Source organism: Dendronephthya gigantea, unplaced genomic scaffold (assembly GCF_004324835.1).
Source record: "Dendronephthya gigantea isolate DGI-Jeju-01 unplaced genomic scaffold, DenGig_1.0 000554F, whole genome shotgun sequence".
Taxonomy (NCBI): Eukaryota; Metazoa; Cnidaria; class Anthozoa; order Malacalcyonacea; family Nephtheidae; genus Dendronephthya; species Dendronephthya gigantea.
This window is the reverse complement of record NW_021163564.1, coordinates 1-17869: the sequence shown is the minus strand read 5'-3', so window position 1 is coordinate 17869 and position 17869 is coordinate 1. Positions and strand designations below refer to the sequence as shown.

Below are 17869 nucleotides of genomic sequence, written 5' to 3'. Positions count from 1 at the left end.
AGCATTCAAGCTGAACTAATAAAAAGGAAATATGTAAAATTTCTCTAGCGAACTGTGCCTCTGCGAAAGTGGAAATCCACCCTATCCTACCTACACTCGAGTGAAGTGCATGAAGTGCCACAAAATCATAAATACGTTGGCTTTAGTTGATTTTCTGCCCATATATAAGTCAACTGAGAAGTGAATAGACCGGTTCAGCTGGCATGCAAATTAAAACATTTCAGATGTTGTGACCATGGAATAGCCAATAAAACTTAATAATTTGCATACAAGCTGAAAAGGTCTATTGGATGCGACCAAATTGGATTATCTAAAAAAACCTTTACATAGCACCATATACGTAAAATAAACTGTATTTCGTTTTGAACGTTAGGTTATAAATCTTATTTAGCTGCATACATGAGAAAAATACAACATCCATAGGAGGGACTCTCTATTCCCCAATAACAAATATTTTATTCAGTAGTACTCTGTACCTATCACCTTTGTTAGTATTTCTGCCACCGACTGTAACCAGCACAAAGCAAAACAACTCCCAGAAACTTGTAAACATAGAAATCGATATATTCATGCAAATGACTCATGTTTGCTACGGTTCTCGCAAAAGCCTTCAGAGCTTTCACATCCGAGGAATAACAAAGAAATATATGTAGAAACGTCATTAGTTCATACATTAGTTGGCTTGCTTGGAGTCCTCATTATTCAAGAGTGGCGACTTTGCTACAATCAAGCCATTTTTTTATGGCTTACAATTTCACTGAAATTTTGAAATTCGTGAAGGTATGGTTTTATTTTTTCAAATGTATTCCTTTCGTGAAAGAATGCAATTGTTCTTAGTTCTGAACCATTTCGACTCAATTTAAACCGAATTTTGAAATTTCAAAAAATTAACGAAAATTAGGATTTTTCCTTTGGTCCCCCGTATGTATGATTATACAAAGTATGATTTATGTGGTATGGTTTTATTTCTTCAAATGTATTGTTTTCATGAAAGAATGCAATTGTAGTTAGTTTTGAACCATTTCGAGCCATTATCAATCGAATTTTCAAATTTCAAAAAATTGACGAAAATTAGGATTTTTCCTTTGGTCCCCCGTTACCGATTTGCCTGAAATTTTGAAATTAAACAAAGTATGATTTTATGTGTTCAAATATATTGTTTTCATGAAAGAATGCAATTGTAGTTAGTTTTGAACCATTTCGAGCCATTATCAATCGAATTTCAAATTTCAAAAAATTGACGAAAATTAGGATTTTTCCTTTGGTCCCCCGTTACCGATTTGCCTGAAATTTTGAAATTAAACGAAAATGATTTTATGTGTTCAAATATATTGTTTTCATGAAAGAATGCAATTGTAGTTAGTTTTGAACCATTTCGAGCCATTATCAATCGAATTTTCATATTTCAAAAAAATTGACGAAAATTAGGATTTTTCCTTTGGTCCCCCGTTGCCGATTTGCCTAAAATTTTGAAATTAAACAAAGTATGATTTATGTGTTCAAATATATTGTTTTCATAAAAGAATGCAATTCTACTTACTTTTGAACCATTTCGAGGCATTATCAATCGAACTTTGAAATTTCAAAAAGTTGACGAAAATTAGGATTTTTCCTTTGGTCCCCCGTTACCGATTTGCCTGAAATTTTGAAATTCAACAAAGCATGATTTTATGTGTTCAAATGTATTGTTTTCATGAAAGAATGCAATTGTAGTTACTTTCAACCATTTCGAGCCATTATCAATCGAATTTTGAAATTTCAAAAAATTGACGAAAATTAGGATTTTTCCTTTGGTCCTCCGTTACCGATTTGCCTGAAATTTCATTTTTTCATGAAACAATACATGTGAACACATATCATACTTTGTTAAATTTCAAAATTTCGGCAAAATCGGCAACGGGGGACCAAAGGAAAAATCCTAATTTTCGTCAATTTTTTGAAATTTCAAAGTTCGATTGATAATGGCTCAAAATGGTTCAAAACTAACTACAATTGCATTCTTTCATGAAAACAATACATCTGAACACATAAAATCATACTTTAAGAAAGTTCAAAATTTCAGGCAAATCGGTAACGGGGGACCAAAGGAAAAATCCTAATGTTCGTCAATTTTTGAAATTTTAAAACTTGGTTCAAAGTACCTCAAAATGGTCCAAAACTAACAACATCATGTAAATATTTCACAACACCATGCAAAACTTCAAAGAACAAATTAGTGTAATGCAGTTGGTTGGTTGCAAAACAGCAATTTAACAAACTTTTGAAAACTTTCAACATTGAAATATCTTTAACATTGAAATGTCTTCATAGAGAATTAAGCGTCTTCACTTGATCGTGGGATTAGATTCAAACACGATGAAACGTTCTGAAATAACTCCGATACCGCTCGAGCTGGCGAGAAATTTGGAACAAGAGGAAGGCCTACAAGAAGTAAAAAAAAAATTCCGGAAATACCAACCACAAGGTCTGTTGAGATTTTTTATAAAACGAACTCTATGTATAGTATGCATGTATGTCACTATGTTTACAGTAAAATTTCAAAATAGGTGGCAACTCATAATTAGGTGTGGGTTGCGGCAAATATTCCTACAAATTTTTATTCAGATACGAATTTAAAATTGGCATTCTCCAATTCACTTCTGATGGATGTTTTATGGTCTGTTGACTTGTAATGTTTATGAGCAGCATATCAACTAAAACCAATGTGATACTGCTCTGTCAATATAAAAGACTTCATTCCATATGTCATAAGTAAATTGAATCGTGTGGAAAAACGTTTTGTTAACGAAATTTTCTTATTTAGGTCGAGGGGCACAGCGGGGTAGAGGGGGCAATCGAGTCACAACGCGAGGATCAACGAGGGGACGTGGTAACAGAGGGATGTCACATACTCAGGGAAGAGGGTATAACGTAGATTCGTATCCAAACCAGCCTGGCCAAGGAGGACACTCAACATATAACCAATCTTTAGTAATTTCGCATACAATTCAAGTAATGTCAGCCCAGACTATGGCGTAAACTATCCACAAAAGTCAGTTTAGTGCAGGACTTTTATAAATTGTTTTGCAACATCCCTTTTCAGTGCACATTTGGTCAATTTTGATGACTTTTTGAACTGTTCAAAAACTGTCTTAAAATGCTAAAAATGGCTTCCTAAAACTAATATCTTTCATTTTAGAGCACATTTGGTAGGTTTTGGAACAATGAAAAAGTGGTCAAAATTGGCCAAAATGGTAAGGCTTACCCCTTACCATTTTGGTCAATTTTGACGACTTTTGAACTATTCAAAAACTGTCTTAAAATGCTAAAAATGGCTTCAAAAGACCAATATCTTTCATTTTAGAGCATATTTTGTTGGTTTTTGGAACATTGAAAAAGACGTCAATTTTGACCAAAATCGTAAGGCTTAACCTTACCTTTTTTGAACTGTTCAAAAACGGTCTTAAAATGCTAAAAATGGCTTCCTAAGACTAATATCTTTCATTTTAGAGCACTTTTGGTTGGTTTTTGGAACATTGAAAAAGTGATCAAAATTGGCCAAAATGGTAAGTCTTTCATTTTAGAGCACATTTGGTCAATTTTGACGACTTTTTGAACGGTTCAAAAACTGTCTTAAAATGCTAAAAATGTCTTCAAAAGACCAATATCTTTCATTTTAGAACATATTTGTTGGTTCTTGGAACATTGAAAAAGGCGTCAATTTTGACTAAAATGGTAAGGCTTACCCCTTACCATTTTGCTTAATTTGACGACTTTTGAATTGTTCAAAAACTGTCTTAAAATGCTAAAAATTGCTTCTTAGGACTATTATCTTTCATTTTAGAGCACATTTAGTTGGTTTTTGGAACAATGAAGAAGTGGTCAATATTGGCCAAAATGGTAAGTCTTTCATTTTAGAACACATTTGGTCAATTTAACGACGTTTTGAACGGTTCAAAAACTGTCTTAAAATGCTAAAAATAGCTTCCAAAAGACTAATATCTTTCATTTTAGAGCACATTTGGTTGGTTTTTGGAAGAATGAAAAAGTGATCAAAATTGGTCAAAAACGTAAGTCTTTCATTTTAGAACACAATTGGTCAATTTGACGACTTTTTGAACGATTCAAAAATTGTCTGAAAACGCTAAAAATGTCTTCAAAAGTCCAATATCTTTCACTTTAGAGCATATTTTGTTGGTTCTTTGAACATTCAAAAAGTCGACAATTTTGACCAAAATGGTAAGGCTTACCCCTTACCAATTTGCTCAATTTTGACGACTTTTTGAACTGTTCAAAAACTGTCTTAAAATGTTAAAAATGTTTTCAAAAAACCAATATCTCTCTTTTAGAGCACATTTGGTTGGTTTTTGGAACAATGAAAAAGTGGTCAAAATTGGCCAAAATGGTAAGGCATTACTATTTTACTAGCCCTTACCATTTTGCTCAATTTTGACGATTTTTTGAACGGTTCAAAAACTGTTTTAAAATGCTAAAAATGGCTTCCTAAGATTAATATCTTTCATTTTAGAGCACTTTTGGTTGGTTTTTGGAACAAAGAAAAAGTGGTCAAAATTGGCCAAAATAGTAAGTCTTTCATTTTAGAGAACATTTGGTCAATTTTGACGACTTTTTGAACTGTTCAAAAACTGTCTTAAAATGCTAAAAGTGGCTTCAAAAGACACATATGTTTCATTTTAGAGAATATTTTCTTGGTTTTTGGAACATTGAGAAAGACGTCAATTTTCACCAAAATGGTAAGGCTTACCCCTTACCATTTTGCTCAATTTGACGACTTTTTGAACGGTTAAAAAAACTGTCTTAAAATGCTAAAAATTGCTTCCTAAGACTAATATCTTTCATTTTAGAGCACTTTTGGTTGGTTTTTGGAACATTGAAAAAGTGGTCAAAATTGGCCAAAATGGTAAGTCTCTCATTTTAGAGCACATTTGGTCAATTTTGACGACTTTTTGAACGGTTCAAAAACTGTCTTAAAATGCTAAAAATAGCTTCCTAAGACTAAAATCTTTCATTTTAGAGCACATTTAGTTCGTTTTAGGAGCAATGAAAAAGTGGTCAAAATTGGCTAAAACGATAAGTCTTTCATTTTAGAACACATTTGGTCAATTTTGACGACTTTTTGAACTGTTCAAAAACTGTCTTAAAATGCTAAAAATAGCTTTTTAAGACGAATATCTTTCATTTTAGAGCACTTTTGGTTGGTTTTTGGAACATTGAAAAAGTGGTCAAAATTGGCCAAAATGGTAAGTCTCTCATTTTAGAGCACATTTGGTCAATTTTGACGACTTTTTGAACGGTTCAAAAACTGTCTTAAAATGCTAAAAATGGCTTCCTAAGACTAATATCTTTCATTTTAGAGCACATTTAGTTCGTTTTTGGAGCAATGAAAAAGTGGTCAAAATTGGCTAAAACGATAAGTCTTTCATTTAGAACACATTTGGTCAATTTTGACGACTTTTTGAACTGTTCAAAAACTGTCTTAAAATGCTAAAATTAGCTTCCTAAGACTAATATCTTTCATTTTAGAGCACATTTGGTTGGTTTTTGGAACAATGAAAAAGTGGTAAAAAAATTGGCCAAAATGGTAAGTCTTTTATTTCAGAACACATTTGGTCAATTTTGACGACTTTTTGAATTGTTGAAAAACTGTTTTAAAATGCTAAAAATGGCTTCCTAAGACTAATATCTTTCATTTCAGAGCAGATTTGGTTGGTTTTGGGAACACTGAAAAGGTGGTCAAAATTGGCGAAAATGGCAAGGCTTACCATTTTGGTCAATTTTGACGACTTTCTGAACTGTTCAAAAACTGTCTTAAAATGCCAAAAATGGCTTCAAAAGATTAATATCATTCATTTTAGAGCATATTTGTTGGTTTTTAGAACATTGGAAAAGACGTCAATTTTGACCAAAATCGTAAGGCTTACCCCTTACCATTTTGCTCAATTTTGACGACTTTTGAACGGTTAAAAAGCTGTCTTAAAATGCTAAAAATGGCTTCCTAAGAGTAATATCTTTCATTTTAAAGCACTTTTGGTTGGTTTTTGGAACAAAGAAAAAGTGGTAAAAATTGGCCAAAATGGTAAGTCTTTCATTTCAGAACACATTTGGTCAATTTTGACTACTTTTTGAACTGTTGAAAAACTGTCTTAAAATGCTAAAAATGGCTTCCTAAAATTAATGTTTTATTTTAGAGCACATTTGGTTGGCTTTTGGAACATTGAAAAAGTCGTCAATTTTGACAAAAAAGGTAAGGCTCACCCCTTACCATTTTGGTCAATTTTGAGGACTTTTTGAATTGTTCAAAAACTGTATTAAAATGCAAAAAATGGCTTCCTAAGACTAATATCTTTCATTTTAGAACACTTTTGGTTGGTTTGTGGAACAGTGAAAAAGTGGTCAAAATTTGACCAAAATGGTAAGGCTTATCCCTTACAATTTTGACGACTTTTTGAACTGTTCAAAAACTGTCTTAAATGCTAAAAATGGCTTCAAAAGACCAATATTTTTCATTTTAGAGCATATTTGTTGTTTTTTGGAACATTGAAAAAGACGTCAATTTTGACCAAAATGGTAAGGCTTACCCCATTACCATTTTGCTCAATTCTGACGACTTTTTGAACTGTTCAAAAACTGTCTTAAAATGCTAAAAATGGCTAAAAATGGTCGTCAATTTAGACGAAAATGGTAAGGCTATTTATCCAAAATTGACGACTTTTCAAAATTTTCTAAAACTCTGTTAACATGCAAAAAATTGCTTCCTAAGATTAATCTCCTTGATTTTTGAGCCTATTTGGTTGGTTTTCGGGACATGGAAAAAGTCGTCAATTTTGCCTTCAAGTATTGAAAAGTATTATTTTATGGTTAGTACCAACACACTATGCGGTGGCCTAGTGGTTAAGGCTACCGCCCCACTAGGTTTTGAGTGAGTGTAGGTTCGAATCCTGGTAGGGAAAAGTGCAATTTTTCCCACCTAAATTGCTATTTAATTTAAAATTTTGCGAATAGGACTAAGTCAAATAAAGAACGAGCGCTTTTGATATATGATTCTGTGGCGCAGAGGCTACGGCTTTCCAGATTGTAAGTCTGGGTTCGAATCCTGCATGGGAAAGTTCGATTTTTCCACCGAAATTATTCTTTAATTCAAACTTCATCGAAAAGGATTAGGTCAAATAAAGAACAATAGCTTTCGACAAATGATGCGGTTGCCTAGTGGTTAAGACGTTCGTTTCTCAATCCGAGGACAGACGTATCAACTCCGGGCAATGCAAGAAAATTCGCCTGAAAAATTTCGGTGTGATTTGTAAGCTTTAAAACCATTAAAAGACTCCTCGGCCTTTGGGAAACTCTTTAAATTGAAAAAAACTGAAATAATAAAGCTGAAAAAAATTTCTCACGTTCAAAAGTACCAAAAAATTGAAAAAAAGCACAAGTAAAAAAAGTTTTAAAATCATGTGTCTTCTAAAAACACTGAAAATTAAGAAAGTCAGAAACAAAACTAAGAATTTAAAAATTTCCCGCTTTTAAAAAACTCGTGTTTTAGTTACCTTAATTTTTTTTCACGAAAATTTGACAGGGTGATTTTCTCGAGACTGGAAAAATTTACATTTTTTCACTTTTTTGAAATTCTCCAAGATTTTTTTGATGACGATGTATCTTGTCTTGGGCTACCTGTGTCTGTCTTGGGCTACCTGTGTCACTTCACACAGGTAGCCCAAGACAAAATACTTCTTCCTCAAAAAATTTACGAAATTCTCCGAAGATTTTTTTTGACGAAGAAGTATTTGTCTTGGGCTACTGTGTGAGTGACACAGGTAGCCCAAGACAGACACAGTAGCCCAAGACAAATACATCGTCATCAAAAAAATCTTGGAGAATTTCAAAAAAGTGAAAAAATGTAAATTTTTCCAGTCTCGAGAAAATCACCTGTCAAATTTTCGTGAAAAAAATTAAGGTAACTAAAACACGAGTTTTTTAAAAGCGGGAAATTTTTAAATTCTTAGTTTTGTTTCTGACTTTCTTAATTTCAGTGTTTTTAGAAGACACATGATTTTAAAACTTTTTTTACTTGTGCTTTTTTTCAATTTTTTGGTACTTTTGAACGTGAGAAATTTTTTTCAGCTTTATTATTTCAGTTTTTTTCAATTTAAAGAGTTTCCCAAAGGCCGAGGAGTCTTTAATGGTTTTAAAGCTTACAAATCACACCGAAATTTTTAGGCGAATTTTCTTGCATTGCCCGGAGTTGATACGTCTGTCCTCGGATTGAGAAACGAACGTCTTAACCACTAGGCAACCGCATCATTTGTCGAAAGCTATTGTTCTTTATTTGACCTAATCCTTTTCGATGAAGTTGAATTAAAGAATAATTTCGGTGGAAAAATCGAACTTTCCCATGCAGGATTCGAACCCAGACTTACAATCTGGAAAGCCGTAGCCTCTGCGCCACAGAATCATATATCAAAAGCGCTCGTTCTTTATTTGACTTAGTCCTATTCGCAAAATTTTAAATTAAATAGCAATTTAGGTGGGAAAAATTGCACTTTTCCCTACCAGGATTCGAACCTACACTCACTCAAAACCTAGTGGGGCGGTAGCCTTAACCACTAGGCCACCGCATAGTGTGTTGGTACTAACCATAAAATAATACTTTTCAATACTTGAAGGCAAAATTGACGACTTTTTCCATGTCCCGAAAACCAACCAAATAGGCTCAAAAATCAAGGAGATTAATCTTAGGAAGCAATTTTTTGCATGTTAACAGAGTTTTAGAAAATTTTGAAAAGTCGTCAATTTTGGATAAATAGCCTTACCATTTTCGTCTAAATTGACGACCATTTTTAGCCATTTTTAGCATTTTAAGACAGTTTTTGAACAGTTCAAAAAGTCGTCAGAATTGAGCAAAATGGTAATGGGGTAAGCCTTACCATTTTGGTCAAAATTGACGTCTTTTTCAATGTTCCAAAAAACAACAAAATATGCTCTAAAATGAAAAATATTGGTCTTTTGAAGCCATTTTTAGCATTTTAAGACAGTTTTTGAACAGTTCAAAAAGTCGTCAAAATTGTAAGGGATAAGCCTTACCATTTTGGTCAAATTTTGACCACTTTTTCACTGTTCCACAAACCAACCAAAAGTGTTCTAAAATGAAAGATATTAGTCTTAGGAAGCCATTTTTTGCATTTTAATACAGTTTTTGAACAATTCAAAAAGTCCCTCAAAATTGACCAAAATGGTAAGGGGTGAGCCTTACCTTTTTTGTCAAAATTGACGACTTTTTCAATGTTCCAAAAGCCAACCAAATGTGCTCTAAAATAAAACATTAATTTTAGGAAGCCATTTTTAGCATTTTAAGACAGTTTTTCAACAGTTCAAAAAGTCGTCAAAATTGACCAAATGTGTTCTGAAATGAAAGACTTACCATTTTGGCCAATTTTTACCACTTTTTCTTTGTTCCAAAAACCAACCAAAAGTGCTTTAAAATGAAAGATATTACTCTTAGGAAGCCATTTTTAGCATTTTAAGACAGCTTTTTAACCGTTCAAAAAGTCGTCAAAATTGAGCAAAATGGTAAGGGGTAAGCCTTACGATTTTGGTCAAAATTGACGTCTTTTCCAATGTTCTAAAAACCAACAAAATATGCTCTAAAATGAATGATATTAATCTTTTGAAGCCATTTTTGGCATTTTAAGACAGTTTTTGAACAGTTCAGAAAGTCGTCAAAATTGACCAAAATGGTAAGCCTTGCCATTTTCGCCAATTTTGACCACCTTTTCAGTGTTCCAAAAACCAACCAAATCTGCTCTGAAATGAAAGATATTAGTCTTAGGAAGCCATTTTTAGCATTTTAAAACAGTTTTTCAACAATTCAAAAAGTCGTCAAAATTGACCAAATGTGTTCTGAAATAAAAGACTTACCATTTTGGCCAATTTTTTTACCACTTTTTCATTGTTCCAAAAACCAACCAAATGTGCTCTAAAATGAAAGATATTAGTCTTAGGAAGCTAATTTTAGCATTTTAAGACAGTTTTTGAACAGTTCAAAAAGTCGTCAAAATTGACCAAATGTGTTCTAAAATGAAAGACTTATCGTTTTAGCCAATTTTGACCACTTTTTCATTGCTCCAAAAACGAACTAAATGTGCTCTAAAATGAAAGATATTAGTCTTAGGAAGCCATTTTTAGCATTTTAAGACAGTTTTTGAACCGTTCAAAAAGTCGTCAAAATTGACCAAATGTGCTCTAAAATGAGAGACTTACCATTTTGGCCAATTTTGACCACTTTTTCAATGTTCCAAAAACCAACCAAAAGTGCTCTAAAATGAAAGATATTCGTCTTAAAAAGCTATTTTTAGCATTTTAAGACAGTTTTTGAACAGTTCAAAAAGTCGTCAAAATTGACCAAATGTGTTCTAAAATGAAAGACTTATCGTTTTAGCCAATTTTGACCACTTTTTCATTGCTCCTAAAACGAACTAAATGTGCTCTAAAATGAAAGATTTTAGTCTTAGGAAGCTATTTTTAGCATTTTAAGACAGTTTTTGAACCGTTCAAAAAGTCGTCAAAATTGACCAAATGTGCTCTAAAATGAGAGACTTACCATTTTGGCCAATTTTGACCACTTTTTCAATGTTCCAAAAACCAACCAAAAGTGCTCTAAAATGAAAGATATTAGTCTTAGGAAGCAATTTTTAGCATTTTAAGACAGTTTTTTTAACCGTTCAAAAAGTCGTCAAAATTGAGCAAAATGGTAAGGGGTAAGCCTTACCATTTTGGTGAAAATTGACGTCTTTCTCAATGTTCCAAAAACCAAGAAAATATTCTCTAAAATGAAACATATGTGTCTTTTGAAGCCACTTTTAGCATTTTAAGACAGTTTTTGAACAGTTCAAAAAGTCGTCAAAATTGACCAAATGTTCTCTAAAATGAAAGACTTACTATTTTGGCCAATTTTGACCACTTTTTCTTTGTTCCAAAAACCAACCAAAAGTGCTCTAAAATGAAAGATATTAATCTTAGGAAGCCATTTTTAGCATTTTAAAACAGTTTTTGAACCGTTCAAAAAATCGTCAAAATTGAGCAAAATGGTAAGGGCTAGTAAAATAGTAATGCCTTACCATTTTGGCCAATTTTGACCACTTTTTCATTGTTCCAAAAACCAACCAAATGTGCTCTAAAAAGAGAGATATTGGTTTTTTGAAAACATTTTTAACATTTTAAGACAGTTTTTGAACAGTTCAAAAAGTCGTCAAAATTGAGCAAATTGGTAAGGGGTAAGCCTTACCATTTTGGTCAAAATTGTCGACTTTTTGAATGTTCAAAGAACCAACAAAATATGCTCTAAAGTGAAAGATATTGGACTTTTGAAGACATTTTTAGCGTTTTCAGACAATTTTTGAATCGTTCAAAAAGTCGTCAAATTGACCAATTGTGTTCTAAAATGAAAGACTTACGTTTTTGACCAATTTTGATCACTTTTTCATTCTTCCAAAAACCAACCAAATGTGCTCTAAAATGAAAGATATTAGTCTTTTGGAAGCTATTTTTAGCATTTTAAGACAGTTTTTGAACCGTTCAAAACGTCGTTAAATTGACCAAATGTGTTCTAAAATGAAAGACTTACCATTTTGGCCAATATTGACCACTTCTTCATTGTTCCAAAAACCAACTAAATGTGCTCTAAAATGAAAGATAATAGTCCTAAGAAGCAATTTTTAGCATTTTAAGACAGTTTTTGAACAATTCAAAAAGTCGTCAAAATTAAGCAAAATGGTAAGGGGTAAGCCTTACCATTTTAGTCAAAATTGACGCCTTTTTCAATGTTCCAAGAACCAACAAAATATGTTCTAAAATGAAAGATATTGGTCTTTTGAAGACATTTTTAGCATTTTAAGACAGTTTTTGAACCGTTCAAAAAGTCGTCAAAATTGACCAAATGTGCTCTAAAATGAAAGACTTACCATTTTGGCCAATTTTGATCACTTTTTCAATGTTCCAAAAACCAACCAAAAGTGCTCTAAAATGAAAGATATTAGTCTTAGGAAGCCATTTTTAGCATTTTAAGACCGTTTTTGAACAGTTCAAAAAGGTAAGGTTAAGCCTTACGATTTTGGTCAAAATTGACGTCTTTTTCAATGTTCCAAAAACCAACAAAATATGCTCTAAAATGAAAGATATTGGTCTTTTGAAGCCATTTTTAGCATTTTAAGACAGTTTTTGAATAGTTCAAAAAGTCGTCAAAATTGACCAAAATGGTAAGGGGTAAGCCTTACCATTTTGGCCAATTTTGACCACTTTTTCATTGTTCCAAAACCTACCAAATGTGCTCTAAAATGAAAGATATTAGTTTTAGGAAGCCATTTTTAGCATTTTAAGACAGTTTTTGAACAGTTCAAAAAGTCATCAAAATTGACCAAATGTGCACTGAAAAAGGGATGTTGCAAAACAATTTATAAAAGTCCTGCACTAAACTGACTTTTGTGGATAGTTTACGCCATAGTCTGGGCTGACATTACTTGAATTGTATGCGAAATTACTAAAGATTGGTTATATGTTGAGTGTCCTCCTTGGCCAGGCTGGTTTGGATACGAATCTACGTTATACCCTCTTCCCTGAGTATGTGACATCCCTCTGTTACCACGTCCCCTCGTTGATCCTCGCGTTGTGACTCGATTGCCCCCTCTACCCCGCTGTGCCCCTCGACCTAAATAAGAAAATTTCGTTAACAAAACGTTTTTCCACACGATTCAATTTACTTATGACATATGGAATGAAGTCTTTTATATTGACAGAGCAGTATCACATTGGTTTTAGTTGATATGCTGCTCATAAACATTACAAGTCAACAGACCATAAAACATCCATCAGAAGTGAATTGGAGAATGCCAATTTTAAAATTCGTATCTGAATAAAAATTTGTAGGAATATTTGCCGCAACCCACACCTAATTATGAGTTGCCACCTATTTTGAAATTTTACTGTAAACATAGTGACATACATGCATACTATACATAGAGTTCGTTTTATAAAAAATCTCAACAGACCTTGTGGTTGGTATTTCCGGAATTTTTTTTTTACTTCTTGTAGGCCTTCCTCTTGTTCCAAATTTCTCGCCAGCTCGAGCGGTATCGGAGTTATTTCAGAACGTTTCATCGTGTTTGAATCTAATCCCACGATCAAGTGAAGACGCTTAATTCTCTATGAAGACATTTCAATGTTAAAGATATTTCAATGTTGAAAGTTTTCAAAAGTTTGTTAAATTGCTGTTTTGCAACCAACCAACTGCATTACACTAATTTGTTCTTTGAAGTTTTGCATGGTGTTGTGAAATATTTACATGATGTTGTTAGTTTTGGACCATTTTGAGGTACTTTGAACCAAGTTTTAAAATTTCAAAAATTGACGAACATTAGGATTTTTCCTTTGGTCCCCCGTTACCGATTTGCCTGAAATTTTGAACTTTCTTAAAGTATGATTTTATGTGTTCAGATGTATTGTTTTCATGAAAGAATGCAATTGTAGTTAGTTTTGAACCATTTTGAGCCATTATCAATCGAACTTTGAAATTTCAAAAAATTGACGAAAATTAGGATTTTTCCTTTGGTCCCCCGTTGCCGATTTTGCCGAAATTTTGAAATTTAACAAAGTATGATATGTGTTCACATGTATTGTTTTCATGAAAAAATGAAATTTCAGGCAAATCGGTAACGGAGGACCAAAGGAAAAATCCTAATTTTCGTCAATTTTTTGAAATTTCAAAATTCGATTGATAATGGCTCGAAATGGTTGAAAGTAACTACAATTGCATTCTTTCATGAAAACAATACATTTGAACACATAAAATCATGCTTTGTTGAATTTCAAAATTTCAGGCAAATCGGTAACGGGGACCAAAGGAAAAATCCTAATTTTCGTCAACTTTTTGAAATTTCAAAGTTCGATTGATAATGCCTCGAAATGGTTCAAAAGTAAGTAGAATTGCATTCTTTTATGAAAACAATATATTTGAACACATAAAATCATACTTTGTTTAATTTCAAAATTTTAGGCAAATCGGCAACGGGGGACCAAAGGAAAAATCCTAATTTTCGTCAATTTTTTTGAAATATGAAAATTCGATTGATAATGGCTCGAAATGGTTCAAAACTAACTACAATTGCATTCTTTCATGAAAACAATATATTTGAACACATAAAATCATTTTCGTTTAATTTCAAAATTTCAGGCAAATCGGTAACGGGGGACCAAAGGAAAAATCCTAATTTTCGTCAATTTTTTGAAATTTGAAATTCGATTGATAATGGCTCGAAATGGTTCAAAACTAACTACAATTGCATTCTTTCATGAAAACAATATATTTGAACACATAAAATCATACTTTGTTTAATTTCAAAATTTCAGGCAAATCGGTAACGGGGGACCAAAGGAAAAATCCTAATTTTCGTCAATTTTTTGAAATTTGAAAATTCGATTGATAATGGCTCGAAATGGTTCAAAACTAACTACAATTGCATTCTTTCATGAAAACAATACATTTGAAGAAATAAAACCATACCACATAAAATCATACTTTGTATAATCATACATACGGGGGACCAAAGGAAAAATCCTAATTTTCGTTAATTTTTTGAAATTTCAAAATTCGGTTTAAATTGAGTCGAAATGGTTCAGAACTAAGAACAATTGCATTCTTTCACGAAAGGAATACATTTGAAAAAATAAAACCATACCTTCACGAATTTCAAAATTTCAGTGAAATTGTAAGCCATAAAAAAATGGCTTTGATTGTAGCAAAGTCGCCACTCTTGAATAATGAGGACTCCAAGCAAGCCAACTAATGTATGAACTAATGACGTTTCTACATATATTTCTTTGTTATTCCTCGGATGTGAAAGCTCTGAAGGCTTTTGCGAGAACCGTAGCAAACATGAGTCATTTGCATGAATATATCGATTTCTATGTTTACAAGTTTCTGGGAGTTGTTTTGCTTTGTGCTGGTTACAGTCGGTGGCAGAAATACTAACAAAGGTGATAGGTACAGAGTACTACTGAATAAAATATTTGTTATTGGGGGAATAGAGAGTCCCTCCTATGGATGTTGTATTTTTCTCATGTATGCAGCTAAATAAGATTTATAACCTAACGTTCAAAACGAAATACAGTTTATTTTACGTATATGGTGCTATGTAAAGGTTTTTTTAGATAATCCAATTTGGTCGCATCCAATAGACCTTTTCAGCTTGTATGCAAATTATTAAGTTTTATTGGCTATTCCATGGTCACAACATCTGAAATGTTTTAATTTGCATGCCAGCTGAACCGGTCTATTCACTTCTCAGTTGACTTATATATGGGCAGAAAATCAACTAAAGCCAACGTATTTATGATTTTGTGGCACTTCATGCACTTCACTCGAGTGTAGGTAGGATAGGGTGGATTTCCACTTTCGCAGAGGCACAGTTCGCTAGAGAAATTTTACATATTTCCTTTTTATTAGTTCAGCTTGAATGCTCTTATTCAAAAGAAAATATGCAAATATTTTGCTAGCGAACTATTATCAACTATGTCTGTGCAAGTGGAAATCCACCCAAAATGGTTTCTAAGTGGTTTATGGTCTACTATCAGTACTACGCTATCATTATCATTCACTTCACTAATTTCACTTCCCTTTTTGGCTAGACTTTGTTCACTATTTTTCATGCTGTAACTATCGTTTTATTGAAGTATAAAGGATCCCACAAGACAAAGTTGCCAATGTGATAGGACGAAAAGAACATCTCAATCCGAAATATATAGATCTCAAAAATATGCCGCACTCATACAGTTATAAACGGATTTTCATCAGACAATGAACTGTGAAGCTGTTCATATGATCCCGTTTAATTGGCCGCGATTTTGATTTTCATCTTGTTCTCACGGTTTCCATTCTGCCCACATTTGAGCAGAATGAGTAACCTGGAAACGAGGTTGATAATCATCCTGGTAGTGATGATCTTGTTTTGATGGTAGCAAGAACTAATGTCTTGTTTTGTTTCATAAAGACTTTCAATCACTGTTCGTTTAGTTTCAGGTAACCGGGCTCATGTAAGCAGCTGTACCCTTAATACTAATGCTGCTTTAATAACTTCATAAAAGACTTTTTATAGGATGAGCTATATTATTGCTCATTAACGATGTTTAAAATTAATTATGAAAATATCCTTTAAAAGGTGTTGCTTATTTTAAAATACGTGTTGTAAACGATCGTTGTGCTCCCTTGTGACCTTATGAACGATTCAGTTTCAAAAGAGATGTATAACCGGACAGATCATCATCATTATTCTCAAATAGCGGCCTTCTAAGTGGAAAATACTCGCCGTCCTTCACACCGACATCTTTCTTTCCTGTCGCACCGAGAGAAGGATACTCGTATTGATGGTTCGGGTGGATTTCAGGAGATTCGTATTTGGGGCTCCCTGGATTCTCGTACTCAGGACCTTGGGATTGCGCACACGATATTCTCTGGTTAGTGTTTTTATACAGGTATTCCTGTTCTGCTCTTGGTATAACATAAATTTCAGATTCTGTCGGAGATGCTTGGTTGTTGGAAAGGTTTTGCAACTCTTCAACAACCGGTGAAGAATTTTGATCTGCTATATAAAAACAACTATTTTTAATTTCCACTACTATTATAGCGAGTTAATATACTTGCTACCGTGAGAAAGGCTGTAGTAATTAATGGTTTACTTATAGCTTTTCATTTGCTACTTTTGAATGTAAAAACTTGCCATGACAGACACACTCCATGATTATTTGATATGAAGGAAATTCAGCAGAAGAATTTGTTAGGTACAAGTGCAACAAGAGAGACTTTAATCAAGACATTATAAAAACGAAACTCAACGACGTGAGCCAAACTGAAAACGTGATACCCAAAATATGACGCGTAAACTATAAATCCCGGGATCAACCGTGAAGGATAATTACCTGAATTTCCTCTTCTACTGTTTTTTACAAATCTATTTAAAGAAGAAAGAATATAGATTATAAGATCCATGACTATTTATTTTTAATAGTGAATTTGAGAGTGGTTCTTCCGAAGCTCAAACAGCTTTCAAATTTCTCTTTTATAACCGCAGAAAATACCACTGAAAAACATTTAAATTTACAACGAAGCTGTGTGGATCAAAACAGATATAATATACCAAATGTTTCGGATGGGTTTTTTGTAAACTGATAACGGTAGTAATGAACCCAACTCGACATCCTGCCCCATCATGCAATATATATATGTTATTTACCAGATTGGAGGTTTGTATAGGGAAATATTTCCCAAGGTCTCAAAAACAGCCCGAGGCCGAAGGACTGCTCGCGTAGCCAATTGGATTGCGGGAAACGTTAAAATATGAATTAGGACCGCGGAAAAAAAATAAATAGCTATAGCTATTGACTTCAATTATATGTAAGCACGTCTTGTTATCGCATTTTTCACGGCAGACCCAATTTTCACAGGCATGGCTCACTAGCTCTTACCGCTGGTTTCGAAGATTTAACGTTTGTTTTTCATTAATTACAATTGATTAACAACTTGTGATACTTCCTTGTGCATGCATGCATAGAGTGATAATTAGATACCTTTTTCGATAAAAGTAGGCCACAACAAACACCAGAACGATAATGAGCACAGAGACCAAGACCGTAATAACGATTGTGACCACTAAACTTTCTTCACTTTCTTTATGTTTTAATATCACTGTGGTGTCTGCCATTTTGTTGTTGTCGTGGTAATGTCACTGTGATGTCTGTTCTCTTCGATTTACGAAAAAGAAAACAGAATTGTAATCAGATTTAAACTGTATCTAAATATAAATAAATCTGCATGTAATATGCTTCGGAAAAT

At 33.1% G+C, this 17869-nt stretch overlaps 1 long non-coding RNA gene across 1 annotated transcript; it reads right to left on the bottom strand.

Annotated features, from left to right (window-relative positions):
• Positions 1-14851: 14851 nt before the first annotated feature.
• On the bottom strand, positions 14852-17723 carry LOC114543793. Its single transcript, XR_003690198.1, has 3 exons — positions 17605-17723; positions 16957-16988; positions 14852-16622 (listed from the first exon to the last, which is right to left on the bottom strand). It is a non-coding gene; the product is annotated as an uncharacterized LOC114543793 (long non-coding RNA).
• Between the last annotated feature and the right edge of the window lie 146 nt (positions 17724-17869).